The sequence below is a fragment of the Salvelinus sp. IW2-2015 genome, linkage group LG16, assembly GCF_002910315.2.
Source record: "Salvelinus sp. IW2-2015 linkage group LG16, ASM291031v2, whole genome shotgun sequence".
Taxonomy (NCBI): Eukaryota; Metazoa; Chordata; class Actinopteri; order Salmoniformes; family Salmonidae; genus Salvelinus; species Salvelinus sp. IW2-2015.
Window position 1 is genome coordinate 23755666 of NC_036856.1, and position 24381 is coordinate 23780046.

The following is a 24381-nucleotide window of genomic DNA, read 5'->3' on the forward strand; positions in this document are numbered from 1 at the left end:
CGCAGAGAGACCCGTTAGCTGTCAAATTGATCAAATTGTCATCGAGTTGTTTCACTGGCTTAACTGTGTCGAATCAGACTCAAAGTCCACCGGAGGAAATGTTACCTACACGATTCTCTCTTTGACTTTTTGGGATCGTCTTTTCCAACAGGAAGTAAATATTAAACACAGGGTGTAACTTGCGTTTGGATCACACGGCACAGGGTGTCTGGACCACGGCGGTCCCAAGTTGGATTTGACAGTACCATTGCTAACGTTACCAGCAAGACAAGAGAGAAAACGGATTTTTAGACCGACTACCAGGTATCCAGAAAGCCGCTAGCTAAAAAACTAGAAATAATTTATACATATACAAACTTACTATTTGTTTTACTGGCATGCCGATTCAATAAACATCAACCAGGGCCAGCACTCACTGGAAGTTGTTAGCCCTGCGATAGCTACAATAGCTAGCTCACTGGTTGTCAGCTCAGCTATCAAAATATCCCAAATAACATTATTTTTTAATGCCTTCATTTATTCTTGTAAATTTGGTAAATTTGCTTGTCCACAATTGTCATTCTTCCCAGGTTAACCGAACCAGAAAGTTCGGTCCGGATGGTGTTGTCTGTACAAATTCAGGTGGTTGACAGTCGGACGGGCACTGTCGCCATGGGCAACCGGGGGATGGAGGATCTGATCCCCTTGGTGAATAGGCTCCAGGACGCCTTCAGCACCATTGGCCAGAGCTGCAACCTAGACCTGCCGCAGATAGCTGTCGTTGGCGGTCAGAGCGCAGGCAAGAGCTCTGTCCTGGAGAACTTTGTGGGCAGGTATGGTAGTCAGACCTAGCTAGTGATCATCAACAATAAGACATCAGCTAATGCACCAGAACCATTCATGTGCAGGAAACCATTCATGATGTTATTCAATAATGGGTTATTCAGATGCTGGCTGTTTAGAGTTTGGTAGAGATTCATGGTTCCCAACAGTTGACCTCTCCAAATGAATGCACACTGCAGACAGACACCCTCTCCTATTCAGTGAGCGCTAGCATGGGTTGTTTACTAAACCCTCTGCCAAGGGTAGTTGCGTTTGAAGCAGCTGATCGTTCTCGATAGTTACAAATTAGTTCAGTTATGTGACAATAGGCATGATGTGTAAACAAGTGTTTTCAGATCATAGCAGATGAAGGAGAGAGGAGACAATAATATTCTCTCCTTTTCTTTCTCAGTATGGTTGGCATGAAGTGGGGGCTCCTCAGAGGAGGAAGGGGAGGATCATCCTACTCAGTGAATTTCATAAAAATAAAAACCGTGAAAGATTTTAAGTTATCCTTTTTAGATTAATCTATACTAAATATTTATTCACGACACAAAATAACTGATTAAAACACTGTTTTGCAATGAAGGTCTGCAGTAGCAGCAACAGCAGTCTCCACCAGTGTAACTGCTAACCTGCTTGCTGTCAGAGCATGTGAGTGCAGTTGGAAATCCCGCTCATTTCTCATGGAGCAGTGGTTGTGCACGGTTCCGGTGCTCCATGGCAGAAAAAAACTGCCACTCCAAATTCGCTCCATTCATAAAATCCCAATTTAACCAACAGCCATCTATTTTTTGTGACTACCTGGACCTACCATTTGYTTTTGAAGTATTGAAACCAAAGCATATGGATTTGAATAAAAAGTATTTGAATAAAACATAAAAAGGTGAATGTAAGAAGTACACATTTCAAATAGACTACATGCCATATTAAACAGCATATAAACACTCTAAATAGGTCAGGAGCCAGACAGGGAGCCTAAGAAGGAACGAAAATTAATTATTTCGTCTATATTATTTAAATTATTTCAAGGCTATAGCTTATAAAGAAATACATTGTGAAGCATTTGCGAGTGCGACACAATAGGCTGGTAGGGACATAAAGCGCTCAGCATTTAAACAACATTTCGTTGTATTAAATCATTAMAGTCTATACATTGCGCATATAGGCTGTGACTTACTTAGAATTAAATATAAATTAAACGGAAGTGCCTTTTTTTAATAAGTTTTTTGAAACACCAGTTTGGCCAGTCTGTGGCTTCAGGCTCATGCGATGGTGCCTGGAGAGCAGGCCAGCAGCGGATAATATTCTTTCCGCACTTGCAGAGCCACTGGCGATGCTAAACACCCTTTAGGCCACTCTTGCCAGGCTGGGCAGAGATGCAGTTTTTTATTTATCTTTTATATAGGCAGGCCTAAAGGTTTTTAGGCAAAATAACCCAATCAAAACGGAAAGCTCCTTGAACGTAGGAATATGCCAGGCCTATTGGGCCAAAATCAACTATGTCCTATTGTACAGATAATATAACAAAATTAACATTGTTTAAGAGATCTGATTTAAAATAAAATACTTTGCTACAATGACACACTTAGTTATCTACCCAACTCTTTCCTTACTTTGAGCATGTGCACGTAGTAAGTACACCATCAGGCCTTTCGGGATAAGTGTATTTTCAGGTCCCACAATGATTCTTTAGTGGTGAACACTACATCACCGCACTCCCTCTCTTGCTCTTGGTCCTCATCTTTGTAATTCACCTTGATTTAGCACCTGTGTGTTCTATCAGTTTCTTTCTGAAAATATTTAGTGAACTCCATGACAGTAGCCAAAGCAAGGGGCTATAGCAGCACACAAGTAGACTACAAAGGCATGCTGGGCCAGGCTTGCCCTGAGCTCGTGAAGTGAGCGCTACTAGATCGAAATTGGAGTGGGCGAGAAGGCCGCCGCTCCAGCCTTCTTGAATCTCGTTCCGCGCTCCAGTCAAATTGGGCACGCTCCGCTCACATACTCTGTTTCCTGTACACTGTACTCCATGATTGTAGCGGGTTTACTAACGCGTTAGTACTAGTCGCCATGTTGACTATGACGTTCGCAAATATGGTGACAACGATGTAAGCTGTGTGTAGCGGTTTGGTTTTAAGAAATGTTTTTCGCCTGGTCACAGACATATGTTGTGTTGTGCACTGAAGTCCACAAACGAAGGGAAAAGGTGAGAGGAGGAGAGTGCGTAGATGCAAGAAATAATTATACAACGAACAAAGTGATGATGCTGTTTGTATGTGGCTGCTATGAAAGTGAATTGTGTATTCATTCCGCCGATTCTGTTGAAAAACTTTTCTTAAACGGAACGAAATGGGGATAAACCTCAATTTGTCCAATCGAAACTCTTGTTTGCAACTGTTTGGAATAATGATTGTAGCAACCTCATGATGGTTATAGGGCAAATGTGAGTATCATGTAGTAGCCTAAACCTATCACTGTTACATTGAACTGGGTGAGTGGAATATGAATGACAGTCATCTAATATGCTGTAATAAAAGCCCATGCTCATCCCCAAAAAAGTGTCCTGCCTAATCTTAAATCTTTGGACTCTCAAGTGGCACAGCGGTCTAAGGCACTGCATCTCAGTGCTCGAGTCGTCACTACAGACACCCTGGTTCGAAACCAGGCTGTATCATAACCGGCCGTGATTGGGAGTCCCATAGGGCGGCACACAATTGGCCCAGCGTCATCCGGGTTTGGCCTGCACGTGCTACAGGTGGGTGTTATCGTGACCAGTGAGCTGAGATAAGGCGGAGCTTTACCTAGCATAGACTTATAGATGACCTGGAGCCAGTGGGTCTGGCGACGAATATGTAGTGAGGGCCAGCCGACTAGCGCATACAGGTCGCAGTGGTGGATGGTATAAGGGGCTTTGGTGACAAAACGGATGGCACTGTGATAGACTGCATCCAGTTTGCTGAGTAGAGTATTGGAAGCTATTTTGTAAATGACATCGCCGAAGTCGAGGATCGGTAGGATAGTCAGTTTTACGAGGGTATGTTTGGCGGTGTGAGTGAAGGAGGCTTTGTTGCTCCAGATACGCAACTAGTCTAAAGAAGGCCAGTTTTATTGCATATTTAATCAAAAAAACAGTTTTCAGCTGTGCTAACATAACTGCAAAAGGGTTTTCTAATGATCAATTAGCCTTTTAAAATGATAAACTTGGATTAGCTAACACAACGTGCCATTGGAACACAGGAGTGTTGGTAGCTGATAATGGGCCTCTGTACGCCTATGTAGATATCCCATAAAAAATCAGCCGTTTCCAGCTACAATAGTCATTTACAACATTAACAATGTCTACACTGTATTTCTGATCAATTTGATGTTATTTTAATGAACAAAAAATGTGCTTTTCTTTCAAAAACAAGGACATTTCTAAGTGACCCCAAACCTTTGAACGGTAGTGTATATATATTTTTATTTAAACAGCACCAACCGCCACTGTTGGCATGGGAGAGTGAAGTGGTTACTGGATGCCTGATATGACTGTGTGAGAGTGATGGCTGTGTGACAGTGACCAGCACTTGGTGGCTTATCTAGCAGGCTCCCTGCTGAGGACTGGATCTGTGCTGAAGGACTGGAATCAGAGAGAGGTCAGGGAACAGAGTATGCCTTAGAGCACGTGCAGTCAGTCAGAAAGTTTTCAGTCAGTCATTGAGCTAACAGAGCTGAACTGAAGAGGGCATTGTGTTCCTTTCTTCCCTCTGTGTGCTGATGCTTGATGTCTCCTCCTTACTGACTGACTGACATATAAGCAGGACCTCTTTCAGACAGGCATGACGCAGCTTCTAATTCATTTCCTATCAACTGACACTGGAGGAGAGTTGGAGAGCTGTTGACCTGGTGAAAACTCTCTGCTGCCATATGACACACAGACATACTCCCACAGTAACAGGCTAACAACAACACTGCAGCGTCCCCTTGGCAGAATGTGTCCCCTTTATCAGTCTTTTCTGTCTCTGACTCACTGACTTCATGTCTGAAGGCTGAATCCAGCTGTATCTCCTGCCCTGAGTGTCAGTCCTTCCTCTCTCCAGGGATGTTGTGTTGTCACAGCTGAATTATAAATGGAGGTAGGATGCTGTAAAATAAATACAAAACGGGACAACAGGAAAAAGGTGGCACTCTGAAGTTGGAATGAAAGACAAGAAATACGTCATCGTGTTTTCCACCCATTATTGCTTTGTACTTGATACTGTAGCCTGAGTGGGGGCTTGTTTTGACATTGAGATGTAGAGCTATTGTATGTAGAGCTATTGTATGTAGAGCTATTGTATGTAGAGCTATTGTATGTAGAGCTATTGTATGTAGAGCTATTGTAATACATTAGAGATGCTTCAGGTTCCAATGTTGTGCTTGATATCATCTTTCTCTTGTCTTTTAAAAGTAAAACAAACCTACACTAGCTGTGTCCTAGTCATCACACATAAATGAACATGCCCCTGCCTGCACTGGAAAAACCTATACCGGTATGTAAGCTCTCCACAAATAAGTGTTGTAGCAGTAGTAAAGATGGTGAGGTTGAGTGAGCCGGTCTAGTATTTCAGGCTCTGATAAAATGTGCTGGCTCGACTTGGCCAAGTGTGCATTGGCTCTGAGCCTCTGACTGCCCTGGCATTGTGCCTCTGAGAGTGGAGCTTCCTCTATAGAGCTAATACACAGACACACTGTGTATCTGTTGTTTGGCAGTGAGACAGATGCCTGAGGGGGTCAGTCTTTCATCTCCTGACTCTTCTATTCCTCTATCCCCTTTCTCTTCCTCACCTCTCAGGGACTTCCTCCCCCGGGGTTCTGGCATCGTCACCCGCAGACCCTTGGTCCTCCAGCTTATCTCTGCCAGCACAGGTAACACACACACACACACACACACACACACACACACACACACACACACACCACACAACAAATAAGTCTATAACTGTAGGATACATCACATTAAACTTCTGTCACTGTGTGTAGATGTGACTCCCTGTCTGTCTGTCTTCAGGGACAATTATGGAACGCTGTTAATTGTACACAACTATAGGAGACACACTGTACTGCTCTGTTCCCCTAAGCTCCAGGGTTTGTTATCTGTGTAGAGCAATGATGTCATATATACAAACTAGACTAGATATCTGACGCCTGACGTATGTGTCCGAAGACGATTGGTATAATATATTTATATTTGATGTCTGTGTGAAATGGGCATCTCTCTCTCTTTCTCTCCCACCCCTCTATCTCTGTAGAGTATGCAGAGTTTCTCCACTGTAAGGGGAAGATGTTTTCAGACTTTCAGGAAGTTCGCCAGGAGATCGAAGCAGAGACTGTGAGACTCACTGGAACCAATAAGGGCGTCTCTCCTGTCCCCATCAACCTACGAGTTTATTCCCCTCACGGTACACACACCACAGTGTACTACTCTTACACACTCCCCACATGGTAACACACCCTGCATCTCAACCTAAACCGGATGCTTCAATGCATAAATATGTGTGTCTGTTTGTCCTCAGTGTTGAACCTAACCCTGGTGGATCTGCCTGGCATTACCAAAGTGCCTGTAGGAGACCAGCCGGCTGATATAGAGTACCAGGTCAGACACATCAGTACAATTGAACTAATATTATAAGATAATTTCTCCCACCCTTCTCCCATAAATAAAGTTGTATTGTATTTGTTCCCCAGGTGAGGGACATGATCATGCAGTTTATCTGTAAAGACAACTGTCTGGTCTTGGCTGTGACTCCAGCTAACATGGACCTGGCCAACTCCGACGCTCTCAAACTGGCCAAGGATGTGGACCCTCAGGGTGAGACCAGAAGGACAGAACGTCTCCCCCAGCACCTTTTCACATGGGCCAAATCATAGAAATAGCATTATTTCTTCATTCTTTTTTCAATGGTCAAAATAATCAGTACATTGGAAGTGAATATAACATGGGTACTGTTTGACTTTCTTTTTCATTGTTTTCCACCAGGCCTGCGGACCATAGGGGTGATCACTAAGTTGGATCTGATGGACGAGGGAACGGATGCCCGGCACATACTGGAGAACAGGTTACTGCCACTACGCAGAGGTACATGGGGTTTTATTACCATAATGTTCCCCTAACATCCCAATAATGTTCCCATAACATCCCAATAATGTTCCCATAACATCAGCCGTGACCAGGCTGAGGTAAGTTTTGAAATGGAGGCTTGATGTCCTCCTGCCATGCTGAGCTGAGCTCACGGGTTGAGTTACAGTATTACAATCAGTGCCAGCCTGCCCTGGGAGTGTGTGTGTGTGTGTGTTGTGGGGGGGGGGGGCAGGGTCTAGGCTGGCTGGTAAAGCTGTGCCAGGTGCAGGGTCATGCTTGATCCTTCAGGTAATACTTATATACATGGAGCCTACTGTTAGTACTGCTGTTACAGTAGCAAGTTAGAGTTGAACTGCCTCGAACCTCTGCTGGCCTGCTGAAATCAGATGACCTCTGAATCCTGCATCCAGAGATGTAGTGATGTGTAATGCATAGAGACAGCTTACTCTCTCCTCCAGGTTATATCGGGGTTGTGAATCGTAGTCAGAAGGCATGATGGGAGGAAGGACATTAAGGCAGCTCTGGCTGCAGAGAGGAAGTCTTCCTGCTCACCCTGCATACAGACACATGGCTGACAGCATTGGTACCCCCTACCTGCAGAGAGTCCTGAACCAGGTACACAAAGACATACACTGATACGTGTTGACCAGATAACTGTTCAAATCAGCTTTTCTTTATTGTTTGTGTGTGTGTCTCTAACTCTCTCTACAGCAACTGACCAATCACATCCGAGACTGTCTGCCAGTGTTCGCGCAGTTGTCTCCAGACCCAGCTCCTACGCTGGATAAAGAGGCTGAGGAGTACAAACACTACAGAGCTGACGACCCAGCACGCAAGACAAAGGCCCTACTACTGTTAGTACACCCACCCACACACACACACACCACACACACACACACAACACACACACACACACACACAAACACACACAACACACACACACACACACACCACACACACACACACACACACCAAACTAACATAATACACAACGCTCTATTGATGTGTGTGCAGGCTGATGCAGCAGTTTGCAGCAGACTTGAGAAGCGATTGAGGGCTCAGGAGACCAGGTGGACACTAAAGAACTGTCAGGAGGAGCCAAGATCAACGCATATTCCACGAACGCTTCCCCTTCGAACTGGTCAAGGTCAGCCTGGGGGTGTGGTGTGTGGTCTCACCAGCTTTCGCTCAGTGTGTGTCACGTCTTACTTTGGGTGTGTGCGTGTTTGTATCTTCAGATGGAATTTGATGAGAGGAGTTGCGGCGGGAGATCAGCTATGCCATCAAGAACATTCACGGCATCAGTGTGTGTGTCAGAGGGGATACATGCTTTGTTGTGCTCAATGGTCTATTTCACCACTCCATTTCACCACTCCTATTTCTGTCTCTGTGTCTGTCTGTCTCTCTGTATCTAGGACAGGCTTGTTTACTCCAGACCCAGGCTTTGAGGCCATAGTGAGAGACAGATAATCAAGCTGAAGGGTCCCTGTATTAAATGGTGTGGACATGGTCATCAGGAGCTGATCAACACTGTACGCCAATGCACCACCAAGGTAACCACCGCTGTGTGTGTGTGGTGTGTGTGTTGGGTGAGACAGTAATTCCACCATCATATCTCTTGTTATTTCTTTGTCTCTAGTTGGGTTCCTTTCCAAGACTGCGAGAGGAGACGGAGAGAATTGTTACCACAAAACATCCGAGACAGAGAGAGTCGAGCTAAAGACCAGGTCTCTCACACACCACACACACACACACCACACAACACCACACACACACACAACACACAACACACACACACACACACACACACAACCACCACACACACACACACAGCACCCCAACCATAAAATATAGTGACGGTGTGTGTGTGTGTTCTCTGTACAGGTCCTGCTGCTAATCGATGTACAGGTGGCCTACATCAACACTAACCATGAGGACTTCATTGGCTTCGCTAAGTGAGTTTCCCTGTCTATGTTTTCTGGTCATCATCATATGTGGGTTGGACATGATGATGATTAAATGAAGAAAAATTGTCTGATGGGAGAGTGACTGACTGTGTGTGTGTGTGTGTGTGTGTCCCAGTGCGCAGCAGAGGAGCGCTCAGACTAATAAGAAGAGCATTGCAGGAAACCAGGTGAGTTTCACATAGCTTAGTTACTTTATCTCAGGTAATGAATGTCTTAGGTTTTATTATCTGATGCTAATACGTGTGTTATGAGAAGTTAACAAATGTACACCTGGAATGGCAGCTGATGTGGAGGTTTACTGTATGTAGGAAGAGCAGCTGAACCTGCCTGGGCACACAGTGTCTGCTCCATCCTAACCTCCCTGTTCTCTCCTCTCTCCTGTTACAGGGTGTGCAACCAGTCTCCAGTCTAATAGTATGAGTAGTCCAGTCTCTGTAAGGCTAAACCCTCACTGCTGACTCATGGCTGCCTCCTACTGAGACACTGTTTGTATCTCTCACTGGTTGTCTCCTTCACCAACCTCTCTAACCCACAGCTTCACTGCTCTCTTTTCCACCGTCTTTCCACAGACTGCACTCTGGCCCTCTCCCTCTGCCTGCTCCACTCTCTCTCTCTCTCTGTGTGTGTGTGTAAGCAGCACAAAATGGCGCTGAGTTGTAAACTTGGCTCGGGTTTCTCAGATCCAAGCGCAGCTGTCTGGTCACTCAATAAATACAAACACTAGGGACAGCTACATCAGTTTGTGTGTATGTGTGTCACTGCCTCATCCCCCTTTCTCTCACTTCCTCCTCTCTTTCATCCTCTGTCCAAATCTGTCGGCTTTTAGCCGTCAGCTCTTTTTCTTCCTTCGTCTTCTCTTTTCCTCCTTCCTGTCCTCCTCACTGCTCTCTCACTCAGTCTCATCACTGAGCTCACAGTTTCTCTCTCCCACAGTTCTTCACCAGTTGTTTTTCTCTGGGACTATTTCTTGGTACTATTTTACCATAGCGTACCGTCAATGTCTTTATCATTTCTAATGTTTATTCCCCTCATACTCTTTATGTCGCTTTGTATTGGTCAGAGAAATGTGGTAAAGGACTTGGCAGAAATGACCACTAGTGATGTAATGACTGGGTGAGGGGACATTTCCATTTTCTAACTGATCCTCTGTCTCAACAGCTGATCCTCTGTGCACGCATTACATATCTCTCTCAATCTATGTGCATGTATATGGATATCTGTGTATGTATATGGATATCTGTGTATGTATATGGATATCTGTGTATGTATATGGATATCTGTGTATGTATATGGATATCTGTGTATGCATGTAGTATATCTGCTCTCTCCCACACTGTGACCCATATGTAAGATACATCATCCCACCATCTCGCTTGTTCTCAGGCTAAGCTCCACAGCACCTGCCTCTCTCTCTCTAAACCTCCCAGCTCAAAGGGATAGTTCACCCAGACCACATATTGACTCTTCTATTTACAACATGCTAACAGGACTTACGACACACATTGTTTTACCTGCACAATTCTAATGCTGGGCTGTAGCTAAGTAGACATACAGTACAATCCCAGATCTTAGCTAGCTGACATACTGTAAGGGCTTCATAGCCTACTGTCTTTTGTACCCATGAGATGAGGTAACTTTGTAATCTGAGTGAACTATCCTTTTAATTCCTCCCACCTTAAAACCCCTTCTCAGTCCCTCCCCTGACATCACCCCTGACATCAGATCTCTCCACAGGTCATCCGTAAGGGCTGGCTGACCGTCAACAACATCAGTATCATCAAGGGCGGTGCCAAGGAGTACTGGTTCGTCCTGACCGCTGAGAGCCTGTCCTGGTTCAAGGATGATGAGGTGAGCACAGAGTCACTGATCTGGTCTGATGATGAGACTACTGAAGCTGCGAGTAGTGATGGGGGGGGGGGGGGGAATCGACACAGTTGCATATCAGGATATTATTTTTGACGATATATCGTTTTGACAATATCGCATTATTATTTTTGCACTAGTTGGCTGTACTTGTACCAAAAAGGTGGTTTTCCATCTTCTTTTTAAATAGGGAGCCAATTTATTTTTCAACACTAATTTCTATGACTGATCTAAACTAGTTCTCATGGTTCTCTTGTCCCTCTGCAGTAGACAAACATTGCCTTCAGAAAGTATTCACACCCCTTGACTTTTTCCACTTTGTTGTGTTAAAGCTTCACTTTAAAATTGATAAAATTTAGATTTTATGTCACTGATAAACACACAATACCCCATAATGTCAAAGTGGAATTATGTTTTAGAAATTATTTCAAAATGAAAAGCTGAAATGTCTTGTTATTGCAAGCCTAAATAAGTTCAGGAGTAGGAATTTGCTCAACAAGTCACATAATAAGTTGCATGGACTCACTTTGTGTGCAATAATAGTGTTTAACATGATTTACCTGATCTCTGTACCCCACACATACAATTATTTGTAAGGTCCCTCAGTCGAGCAGTGAATTTCAAACACAGATTCAACCACAAGTCCAGGGAGGTTTTCCAATGTCTCGCAAAGAAGGAAAATTATTGGTAGATGGTAAAGAAAAAAAAGCAGACATTAAATAACCCTTTGAGCATGGTGAAGTTATTAATTACACTTTGGATGGTGCATCAGTACACCCAGTCACTACAAAGATACAAGCATCCTTCCTAACTCCGTTGCCGGAGAGGAAGGAAACCGCTCAGGTATTTCACCATGAGGAGTTGGAGTTTAATGGCAGTGATAGGAAAAAGCTAAGGATTGATCAACAACATTGTAGTTATTCCACAATACTAACCTAAATGACAGTGAAAAGAAGGAAGCCTGAATAGAATAAAAAATATTCCAAAACATGCATCCTGTTTGCAATTAGGCACTAAAGTAAAAATGCAAGAAATGTGGCAAAGATATGAACTATATGTCCTGAATACAAAGCGTTATGTTGGGGGCAAATCCAACACAACGCATCACTGAGTACTACTCTTTATATTTTCAAGCATGGTGGTGGCTGAATCATGTTATGGGTATGCTTGTCATCGGCAAGGACCTTTACAGAAGGACAATAACCTGAAGCACAAGGCTAAATATACGCTGGAGTTGTTCAATAAGACAACATTGAATGTTGCTGAGTGTTCTTGTTACAGTTTTGACTTAAATTGTCTTGAAAATCTATGGCTAGACTTGAAAATGGCTGTCTAGCAATGATCAACAACCAACTTGACAGAGCTTGAAGAATTATTTTATAATAATGTGCAAATATTGTACAATCCAGGTGTGAAAAGCTCATAGAGACTTACCCAGAAAGACTCTCAGCTGTAATCGCTGCCAAAGGCGATTCTAACATGTATTTATTCAGGGGGTTGAATATTTATATAAATTACATATTTCTGTATTTAATTTGCCAAAAATTCTAAAAACATGTTTTCACTTTGTCATTGTGGGGTATAGTGTGTAGATGGGTGAGAGAAAAAAACATATTTAATCAAGTTTGAATTCAGGCTGTAACAACAGTGTGAAATAAGTCAATGGGTATGAATACTTTCTGAAGGTACTGTGAGTAATATAGTGAGCAATATGTTTGGAACATCGAATCATAATAAAATCACAGTATCGAATCGCAATACATATAGAATCGTGAGAATCGCAATACCGTATCGGCACCTAACTATTGTAATAATATCTTATTATGAGGTCCCTGGCGATTCCCAGCCCTATAGTAGAGGCTGGACAAAATACACACCTGAGTACCCCAGACCAACACACACACATTTATTACACATACATTTCTATTAGCTACAAAATAACTCCAAATACTACTGTCTTCTGCAGTAGGGGAAGGGAGAGTCTAATACAGGGAATGTAGGAAAGACATGGGCAGCTAGGGTTCGAGTCATCACCATCATCATCAAGCAGGAAGTCTGGGGTATACTGGCTAGGATTGGCTCTGGGAGCTGTCCGTCAAGCTGTAGGTGCGATGTGGTTGGTCCGTGGGTCAGCGGGGCTGCCATCTGTCTGCCTGTCTGTGCCTGCTGTACAGGATAGGAAGGTCTGCACAGCAAGTGTAGACAGGCAGACACACCACAACACTCTCTCAGCCTAGCACAGCACTGCTCGCTCATGAGGTCCAAAGACTGTGTTTGTTGGTGTGTGTGTTTTGTGATGGGCTGGCCTGTAACTTAGGTAACTCAAATGCACACATGTAAGTACAGAGCTGGCCCAATACTACTTCAACTAAGCCCCTCTATTCCCCACCATACCTCTCTCCCTCTCTATTCCTCCCTCTCTCTGTCCACTCTTCCTCCTGCTCCCCCTCTTCCTCTCTATTCCTCCCTCTCTCTGTCCACTCTTCCTCCTGCTCCCCCTCTATTCCTCCCTCTCTCTTCCACTCTTCCCCCTTCTCCCCCTCTTCCTCTCTACTCCTCCCTCTCTCTGTCCACTCTTCCCCCCTGCTCCCCTCTTCCTCTCTACTCTCCCTTCTCTGTCCACTCTTCCCCTGCTCCCCCTCTTCCTCTCTATTTCCTCCCTCTCTCTGTCCACTCTTCCCCCTGCTCCCCCTCTTCCTCTCTATTCCTCCCTCTCTCTGTCCACTCTTCCCCCTGCTCCCCTCTTCCTCTCTATTCCTCTCCCTCTCTCTGTCCACTCTTCGCTCCTGCTCCCCCTCTTCCTCTCTATTCCTCCCTCTCTCTGTCCACTCTTCCCCCTGCTCCCCCTCTTCCTCTCTATTCCTCCCTCTCTCTGTCCACTCTTCCCCCTGCTCCCCCTCTTCCTCCTCTGGGAGTTGAGGCATTTGGAGCAGTTCACTCTGACACAGCTGGAGCTGCCCCAAGCCAAACGAACACACACATCTCCTTAATCATTCATTTATTGTTACTCATCACGTTCCTTTCACAGGGGTATGATGGCAACAATGATCTAAATAACACAGTCTCGTCTAACAGCAGTGTCTCTGACAACACTACTGATAGGAGAACTACTACTAGCCTGGCTGGTACAGGAGGTTCTAGTGCCCCTTTGCTCTGCCTTCTATTTCACAATATTAAACATTACAATATTAGACTTTACTACACAGTGTAGTTACAGGTATGCTGGGAAAGGGGTAATAATCTATGGTGAAATAGTAATCAGAACTCTTTCTTATCCAAAGGGCAACAGGGTTGACTACTGTTGGAGCCCTGTACTCTCTCCATGTGCCTACAGTATGTGTGTTTGTCTCAGTGAGGGGGGGATGTCCACTGTAATAAATTATCCTTACTATCACAGCTACATCAGCATGCTGCCCCAACACCACTGTAGGCCTCAGACACACTCCTCGAGTCAGACCCAGGCCAAGCTTCTCTCTCGCAAAGTCTCCTATATTTGAACCCACTTTCTCCACCTCCCCAAAATGTTATCTTTTTCTTTCCCCATTCCTCTCTCCCTTTTTCCTCTCTTTTTCTTTCTTTCTCTGGCCCTTCTCTGATTCCCTCCCTCTTTTCRMCTCTCTCCCTCCTATTCCCCCTCTTGTTGGGTCTCTCTCCCTTTCCCTTTCCCTCTCTCCCTCCCTCTCTCTGATTGGCAGTCTCTTTGGGCCTGTACACATTCCTGGCTGGAGAACTCAAGGTTTAGTCCAAACACCCGCTTAGCTTCCAACATCTAGCTAGAGAAATCCCACATGGCTGCTTCTTCACTTCAACCCCCCCTCCTCTCTGTTCCCCCCCCCCTTCCATGTCCCCTTTCTCCCACTCACAACTCTTCCACACATCCAGATCACCTAGCCAGACCACCAGACTTCAGACACCCTTTCTCACTCTCCCTTGTGATCTCTTACTTTTTCTTCAGCTCATTCAATCATGTCTCACGACAGTGTGGTCACCGTTACTTATTTCCCTTACATAAACACACATGCTGTACCCAGTCACACACAAACACAAACTCCCTCCCATATTTGCTGCTCACATTCTCTCATGTATAGATACCCTCCATACGTTTAATCTAAACAATGTATACACACTAATCTCCACACACTAAACGGTGTATAATCTCTATATAACATTAAACAGACAGACATTCCTCCTTCCCTCTCTCCCTGCCTGACGTGCAGCCTGAGGAAAAACAGACGACCTGCGCCCATACTCACCTTATACACACGTCCCATACAGCACCCATACACTCACATTACACTGTACATATACATTCCCATACACTCACATTACACTGTACATACACTCACATTACACTGTACATACACATTCCCATACACTCACATTACACTGTACATACACATTCCCATACAGCACCCATACACTCACATTACACTGTACATACACATTCCCATACAGCACCCATACACTCACATTACACTGTACATACACATTCCCATACAGCACCCATACACTCACATTACACTGTACATACACATTCCCATACACTCACATTACACTGTACATACACATTCCCATACACTCACATTACACTGTAAATACACATTCCCATATAGCATCCAACCATTATAATCTACAGACTCACCTGCAGCCTTTTACCACAGCACAGTAGTGTGTCTGTCCGGTCTGCTTGCTATATCACACAGTGAGTCTGCAGAGAGACCCAGTTTCAGATAGAGCATCTTTGATATATGATCCACCATGAGCAGCCTGACGCACACACACACACACACACACACACACACACACACACACACACACACACACACTATATTACCATACCGACCACTTACTTACAAATATAACAGGCCTCTAGGCTTTCCTAACACAAACAGAACAACAACGTACTGTAGTAGCAGACAGCAAAGACCAACTCATACATCTAGTCCCCAGTGTGAATGTGCATGCGTGTGTGTGTATATGCTCGTGTGTGTGTGTTTTGAGAGAGAGTGGTGGAAGCCATTCCTTGCCCAGTCTAACCAATGTGCAGACTACTGTACACCAGTAAGACCCTGAACAGGTAGTCTGAACACTGGGATGACGGAACAGGACTCACTCTCTCCTCTCCTTCTTCTCTCTGTCTCTCTCTCTTCTCTCCTTCTATGTCTTTCTCTCCGTTTGTTTCTCTTTGCTTGTTCATCTCCGAAGTGTTGGAAGAGTAGAAAGATTCTTCATGTCTCCTCTGTTTTATCTTCTCTCATTCCTTTCTTTTGTCTTGTTTTTCACCCATCCAAAGGTTTCGTTGACAAACTGGTTAAAGGATTGTCAATGTCTCCTCTCCTTTCTCGACCTGAGTGAAGGGTGAGGGGGTCGCACACACACTGGCTGTCCTCTTCTATTGATCTGGGTCCTGTTCTGGTCGCGTCCCGGCCCGGTCCAGTGTGTGCCGGGGATCTGAGGGGCTGCGTCCGAGCAAACGAGTATCCAGCCTCGACGTGGCACATTCACTCTCACCACTGGGGATCTGCCAGTGCACTTAGTGAAGGCATAACGAAAAAAGGGGGGAAAGGGATGGAAGAAGGGAGGGACTGAGGCGCCATATATGGGTTGTTGGGACCCTTGGGAATCAACTTTGGAGTGGTCTGCAGTTTCTCTCTCTCTCTCTCTTGCTCTCTTTCTCAAGCGGTACCAGATGTCTGTCGTCTGTCGGAGCGCCAGCCTCTCTCTGTATTTTTTTCTGCCTTTCTAACAGGAAGTGGGCCCCTCTGGAAAAAATTGAGCGGAATGAAGGAAGAGTTGCAGGGTTCAGGAGAGACCAACACACACACACTAGCGTGTGTGAGACAGACTTTCACCTTTCAGTCTTTTTTTCTTCTTTCATCTTTACCTTTCCTGCTCAATGGGGCACTCCTTTTTAGGCCATATCTTCATCCCTTTCTCCATCCCTCCATCTCTCTCTTTCTCCATCTTCCCCCTTCTCTCCATCTCTCCTACCATCCTTCCTCTCTCCACTTTTTGCTGTAGCGGTTTCCTGAGAATAGCCCCTCTGGAAGGGGGAGTAGAGTGGAGGAGAGGATAAGCGAGAGGGGAGGAGAAGGGTAGACGAGAGAAACGTGGAGAAGAGCGAGGGGAGGAGAAGAGAGGGGATGGAGAAATGTTGTGTTTTAGAGCTTCACTTTGAGCAATGACTTTCACATGTAGGATGGCTTCTTTCCCTCCCTATCTTGTTCTCTTTCCTCATCTCACTCACTTTTCCTTCCCTGTTTTATTCTCTCCTTTTCTCTCACTCACTCCATTATTTTCCACTATCCCCATATATTTTCTGTCATTCTCTCTGTTTTGCTTCATTTCTCCAACTTTTTACTTTCGTTCGTAACTTCTAATGATGACAGTGTGTAGACTCATGCCTCCCCTCCTAAACACACACACACAAACGCATCACTGTAATGTAGAGTAGTCCAGTCCCTTTATGTATCCTAGCTAGCTCGGTTTCTCTGCTGTTTCCACCATAGAGAAGAATGTTAACAAACCAATAAGACGCCTCCCCCCATGCTATACTTAAGCAATACGGCCCGGGGGGGGTGTGGCCAATATACCACGGCTAAGGGCTGTTCTTAAGCACAACAGAGTGCCTGGACCAGTGGTGTAAAAGTACTTTAAAGTACTACTTAAGTAGTTTTTGAGGGTATCTGTACTTTACTATTTATGTTTTTGACAAGTTTTATTTCACTACATTCCTAAAGAAAATAATGTAATTTTTACTCCATACATTTTCCCTGACACCCAAAAGTACTTGTTACATTTTACAGGAAAATGGTCCAATTCACACACTTATCAAGAGAACATCCCTAGTCATCCCTACTGCCTCTGATCTGGCGGATTAACTAAACATAAATGCTTCGTTTGTAAATTTTGTCTGAGTTGGAGTGTGCCCCTGGCTATCCGTCAATAAAAAAATAACAAGAAAATTGTGCCGTCTGGTTTGCTTAATATAAGGAATTTGAAATGATTTATACTTTTACTTTTGATACTTAAGTATATTTTAGCAATTCCATTTACCTTGATACTTAAAACCAAATACTTATAGTATACTTAAAACCAAATATTTTACTGGGTGACATTCACTTTTACTTCAGTCATTTTCTATGAAGGTATCTTTACTTTTACTCAAGTATGACAATTGGGTACTTTTTCCACCACTTGCCTGGACACAGCCCTCAGCCATGGTATATTGGCCATATACTACAAATCCCTGAGGTTCCTTATTGATATTATAAACCGTTTACCAACGTAATTACAGCAGTAAAAATACATGGATATACCACCGCTGTCTGCCAATCAGCATTCAAGGCTCGAACCATCCAGTTTATAATACAGCATATTTTCTCTGCATGCTGTTTCTGCTTTGACCAGAACAGTAGACCTATCAATGAATGAACCCTTCTTCTATCCTCCCTCCCTCCACATCTCTCTCCCTCTATCCCTCCCCCGTCTCTCTCTCTCCATCCCTCCCCGTCTCTCTCCCTCCATCCCTCCGTCTCCCTGCCTCCATCGTCTCTCTCCCTGTCTCTCTCCCTCCCCCGTCTCTCTCCCTCCATCCCTGCCCAGGAGAAAGAGAAGAAGTATATGTTACCGTTGGACAACCTGAAGCTGAGAGACGTGGAGAAGAGCTTCATGTCCAGTAAACATGCCTACGCCATCTTCAACACCGAACAGAGGTGTGTGTGTGGTTATAGTGGTGTTTTATGAGACAAGGTTATGACAGACATATCTGAAAGAGATGGAGGGTGAGGTTCAGGACTTTGACACCCTAACTTTGTGACTTCCTCACTGACAGAGAGAAGCAGTGGGTTACTGGACTGAGCAGGCTAGTGCTGAGCTGGGTGGGACCTGGCTGGGTAGGGTGTGTTTGTGTGGACCATAGTATACCAAGGGCAGGCTCATTAAGCAGCTATTCAATGCCAGAGTTCTGGACCAGAGATGAGGCTGTTCTTGTTAGGAAACTATTTCTCAGATCGCCACAAGAAGGAGGGAAAGAGAAGAGAAAGAGGGCTGGGTGGGGTGAGAGTGGAGGGGAGGGAGCGATCAGCCAGGAATGTGTCAAAGCGTGTCCTACTGCGCCCCCTGTTCCCCCTTCTCTGTCTGTGTGTGTGTGTGTGTGCATGCTTTTGTGTCCAGAGTGCTGATCCCGGTGCTCTGTATGTCCGTCTGACATTTATCAGAACCTCAGGAAAGTCCCTGATCTAAAGGCAGGGGGAGAGAGAGTGTGAAAGGGTAAAGGGAGAAAGATGCTAAAATTCCTCAAGAGGAGAGAAAAACTCCCTGGACACAGCGGAACTGAGCGAGGAAAAAGGAGAGGGGAAAAAGTGGGATTTGGTAACTGGTTACAATCCAGCCATTGTAACGCATTGAGTGAGTTAGTGAGTGGGAGTGAGAGAGCCCCCGACTGGCCCTCCTAACACCTAACCCTTCTGGCCATCTGACCAACAACATCTCCAGCAGCATCTGGTCTACCATCCAGGGATCGACCAGGCCCTGCCTAGCATACAGACACTTGAGATGTCATGAGATACTGTATGTGGTGAGGCTGCTCTCCATAACACTCAGCCTTCGTTTGGAGACAGACAAACACACACACCAACAACGGCAGCTTAGAAAACATGAGAGAGGGAGAAACAAAAGGAGAGGAACAACAGAGTGATCAAATAGAATGTTTAACAGATGTGTGTGTGTTTTAACAGATGGGCTTTAGACAGCTCCAGATTCCTGCCACTGTCAGACGCAGCGGCGTCTCCCTGACAGAGGGGGGGAGAGAGCGAGGGGAGGGGGAGAAGTAGAAATGGGGAGATGAGAGAGTGAAAGATTCATTGTGTGTGAATAGGTGTTTTCCAGCACTCATAGCATGCCCTGTGTGAGACCTATGTTGTAGTCATGTGTATGCATATGGGATGCAACCTCAAACATCGACTGTTTGACTGTATCTGTTATAATTGTTGGAACTAGACTAGATCTTTAGTAGTGGTTTCTTTGCAGTAATTCGACCATGAAGGCCTGATGCACACAGTCTCTCCTCAACAGTTGATGTTGAGATGTCTGTTACTTGAACTCTGTGAAGCATTTATTTGGGCTGCAATTTCTGAGGCTGGTAACTCTAATGAACTTAACCTCTGCAGCAGAGGTAACTCTGGGTCTTCCTTTCCTGTGGCGGTCCTCACGAGAGCCAGTTTCATCATAGCGCTTGATGGTTTTTACGACTGCACTTGAAGAAACTTTCAAAGTTCTTGAAATTTTCCGCATGTCGCAAAGTAATGATGGACTGTTGTTTCTCGTTGCTTATTCAATCTGTTCTTACCATACTTTGGACTTGGTCTTTCACCAAATAGGGCTATCTTCTGTATACCCCCCTACCTTGTCACAACTCAACTGATTGGTTCAAAAGCATTAAGAAGGAAAGAAATTCCACAAATTAACTTTTAACAAGGCACACCTGTTAATTGAAATGCATTCCAGGTGACTACCTCATGAAGCTGGTTGAGAGAATGCCAAGAGTGTGCAAAGCTGTCAATGCAAAGGGTGGCTACTTTGAATAATCTCAAATATAAAATATATTTAGAATTGTTTAACACTTTTTTTGGTTACTACATGATTCCATATGTGTTATTTCATAGTTTTTGATGTCTTTGCTATTATTGTACAATGAAGGAAATAGTACAAATAAAGAACAACTCTTGAATGAGTAGGCGTGTCCAAACTTTTGACTGGTACTGTATATAAGACCTATAGGTTCCGGGAGCTGGGTATAGGTGTTTTTTTAAGCTGCTGGCTGGGAAATGTAGTTTGACGTAGCTGACCGTATGTAATGTTATTGTAGGAATGTGTATAAGGACTACAGGTTCCTGGAGCTGGCGTGTAGCTCTCAGGAGGAGCTAGACAGCTGGAAGGCTTCTCTGCTGAGGGCCGGAGTCTATCCTGAGAAAGTCACTGTGAGTACCCTAGTCATAACCCCTGACCCCTGACCTCTAACCCTAAACCATGATCTATAAAGTAACTGAATATTGTTACCCTGATCCCTAACCTCTAACTTTTCCCCCTGACAATATCCTGCACCTGCCCTAAATGTCCTCTGCCTGGCTACCCTGCCCCTCCTCTCTCCTATCTCGTCCCCTCTACAAGCCCTCCCCTCCTGTTGTTGGCTGCTCATAGCAGCATTCCTGGGCTGTGATGTCATTGTGTGTGTATGTATGTGTGTGTGTGTGTGTGTGTGTGAGTGAGTGCGTGTGTAGACTCCGAGAAATGGCAGATCTGTTTCTAATCAGCACTGCTCCCCTTCCCTCTTCTCTAACCCCCTCCCCTTGTCTCCTTCCCTTCCCTATTCTCTAACCCCCTTCCCTATTCTCTAACCCCCTCCCCTTTCTCCTTCCCTCTTCTCTAACCCCCTCCCCTTGTCTCCTTCCCTTCCCTATTCTCTAACCCCCTCCCCTTTCTCCTTCCCTTCCCTCTCCTTGTCTCCTTGCCCCTTCCCTAACCTCCTCCCCTTGTCTCCTTTCCCCTWCTCTCTTCTCTAACCCCCTTCCCTCTTCTCTKWCCCCCTCCCCTTGTCTCCTTGCCCCTTCCCTCTCCTCTAACCCCCTGCCCTTGTCTCCTTMCCCCTTCCCTCTCCTCTAACCCCCTCCCCTTGTCTCCTTCCCTCTTCTCTAACCCCCTCCCCTCATCTCCTTTCCATCATCTCCCCTCTCTCTTTTCTCTTCTCCCACTCATTTTTGTCCATCAATTCAATTCAAAAAAGCTTTTAGGTTAAGGAACTTTCCATGTTGCCAATGCAATATACTGTACCTTACAGCAGCCATGACAAATTACACCACTAACAGCCACCTCTCTCCCCACTCTTTTCCCTCCCTCTCTCCATCCAACCCTCCCTCCCTCTCTCCAATCCTCCCTCTCTCTCTTACCAGGTGGATGGGGAGTGTAGTGGTTCTAGTGATAGTTTCTCTATGGACCCTCAGTTGGAGCGTCAGGTAGAGACCATACGGAACCTGGTGGACTCCTACATGAACATCGTTTACAAAGCCATCAGAGACCTCATGCCCAAGACTATCATGCACCTCATGATCAATAACGTAAGACTGTCTGTCTGTCTGTCTGTCTGGGGGCGTTCCAGACCATCTTCATCACATCTCATAACACCTGGACAGAATCACATTGTTATCCTAGCAATCTGATCTATAAGACTAGTACACTCTCAGGCGGTACAACTGATGTACAACATATGACACAACGGTTGTGATATAGATATACAAACATGTTTAGACAACCATGGCTTTGTGTGGTGCCTCCATCCCCCTCTCCTCCTTTTCTCTCCTCCTCCCCAGGTGAAGTTGTATATTGGTAGTGATCTCCTGGTGCAGCTCTACTCTCTAGCAGAGAAGTGTGTGTTGATGGATGAGTCTCCAGAACAGGAGCAGAGGAGAGAGGAGGTGCTGAGGATTCACTCTGCCCTGAAGGAGGCGCTGGCCATCATAGGAGACATCTCTACCTCCACCTCCTCTACTCCTCTACCACCTCCTGTTGACTCCTCCTGGCTGCATGGAGCCCCTGGGACCAGCTGCAGGTAACACACACACGTGTACATATGAGTGCATGCACACACACACACACACCATAACTCTAACCCCATTCTCCTCCAGGTCTCCCAGTCCTACAGCTATAGCTTCTAAGCGTATAGCCGCTGCTCCTAGAGCCTCACCCTCCACCAGAGGCCCCGCCCCCATGGCCCCACCAGTCCCCTCCCGCGCTGCACCCCATGGACCAATCAGCAATCACGCTGATACCACCCAGTCTCCACCCACCGGACTCATCAGACCCCCCCCTAGTGTACCCAGGTAACCACGGTGATGATGTTATTTTATTCATTAGCTATTTGTTGGAATTCTGTGCGCGTGCAGAGCCAAACATTGGGCTGCAGAGAAAGAGGGAGGTTATTTGAACTGGATGGGGGTCAGCTGGAAAATGTTTCATCTCTTTCCCATCAACCCCATATTACAAACGTTGTCTCACCTCTCTCTCTCACCTCTCTCTCTCACCTCTCTCTCTCACCTCTCTCTCTCAACTTCACTTCTCTTGGCATGGATTTGTTTTACTGCTTTCCATTTTTCCTCATGCTATATCTGTCTCCCCTCTCCTCCACCCATTCCTCCCCTGCTTTTGGCCCGTCTCTTTTTCTTTCTGCCTCATTTCCTCTCCACAGTTCTTTTGGGCCTCACCCATCATCCCTCTCAAGCCCCTTCCTAACTCACTCCATAACTCTCCCTCTCTTTTTCTCTACCTCTATCCCAGGAGAATTACAAGCCCTTTTCTCCTATTTCACATCACAGGAACACTCTGCCAGTACACACACACACCAAAAGATTCCTTTGTCTCCACAGGGATCTTTCCTGGTCAGCACTAGCAGGAATGCTCACTGATTTCTCAACAGGACTTTCCTCCTGAGTGCACACTGTTTGCTTTAGGAGATCTATAGTGTATTATTTTGTTTTAATCATTAAAAAAAACTTTATCAATTGTAGAGTACTCTAATACTTTAAATACATACTACATGTGTATGATGGATGTACTGTAGTGTGTGTCCTGTAGTAATCTAACGGAGTAGGCGTAGAAATGCCTGAAACTAGATCCCCCTACATACTGGTCTTGACGAAAAAAATTTAATAAAAAAAAATGTTGGGAGGTTCTCTTCTGCACTGTTCAACCAATCCAGTAAATGTGGAGGAGGAGTTAAGATGGAGTGTCGCCTTGTTAACGTCCAAAAGCGGCAGTCACGCTGAACATTTGGTTGTTGGGGCACAGGCTAGTCCAGTAATGGTCTCTCTTCTCTTTCCCTTTCCAGGAGGCACCCCCCAGCTGTCCCCACGAAACCATTGCACTGACCCCTCCCCACAACACAACAATGCCTCTTATAGGACAACTACATCATACAGTCATGTCAATCAGATGGATTATATGACTATTTTTTTGTAATGCCTTTTTTAACTTCTTTGCCAAATCCCAAATGCACCCCTATCCCACAACCCTGAGGCACTTCTCCTATCCCCTACCTCCCGGACACTTGCAAAGATCTGAAATGATTGGATAGGTGTAATCAATGTGGTGACTATTTCTACTAGTCTATTGGAGGGCAAGTTGAAGCCATTGCCATATTGATAATTTCTACACATTCTAAACTCAAATATCAATCTACCATTTTGCTGGAGACTCTTACCCAAATCTTGTCAATGAGCTATCTAATCTGTAATACAGTGTGCTGGCTCTCCCTCCCCTCTCTCCTTCCTTCCCTCCCTCCCCTCTTTCTTCCCTTCCCTCCCTCCCCTCTCCCTCTTTCTTCCCCTCCCGTCCCCGTCTTTCTTTCTCTCCCACTTCCTTCCCTCTTGTCTTTCTCTAGTGGTCTTATGCGTGCGAGTTCTTCTGTCCAACTATCGATATCGCCTCTTTCCTTCCTCTTCCCTCCTCTCCTCTCCCTTCTCCTCTCCCCCTCTCTTTCTCCCTTCCTCCCCTCCTCCCTCTCTCCCTCTCCCTCTTCCCCTCCCCTTCGTGTCCTCCCTCCGTCCTTCCTCCCATGCGTCAACCTCGCACTCTCACTTCCTCCCCCTTCTTCAA

The 24381-nt window shown here is 45.3% G+C and overlaps 1 pseudogene; it reads left to right on the forward strand.

The window, feature by feature from the left end:
- LOC111975761 (dynamin-3-like) lies at nt 1–24044 on the forward strand (annotated as a pseudogene).
- Nucleotides 24045–24381: the final 337 nt, after the last annotated feature.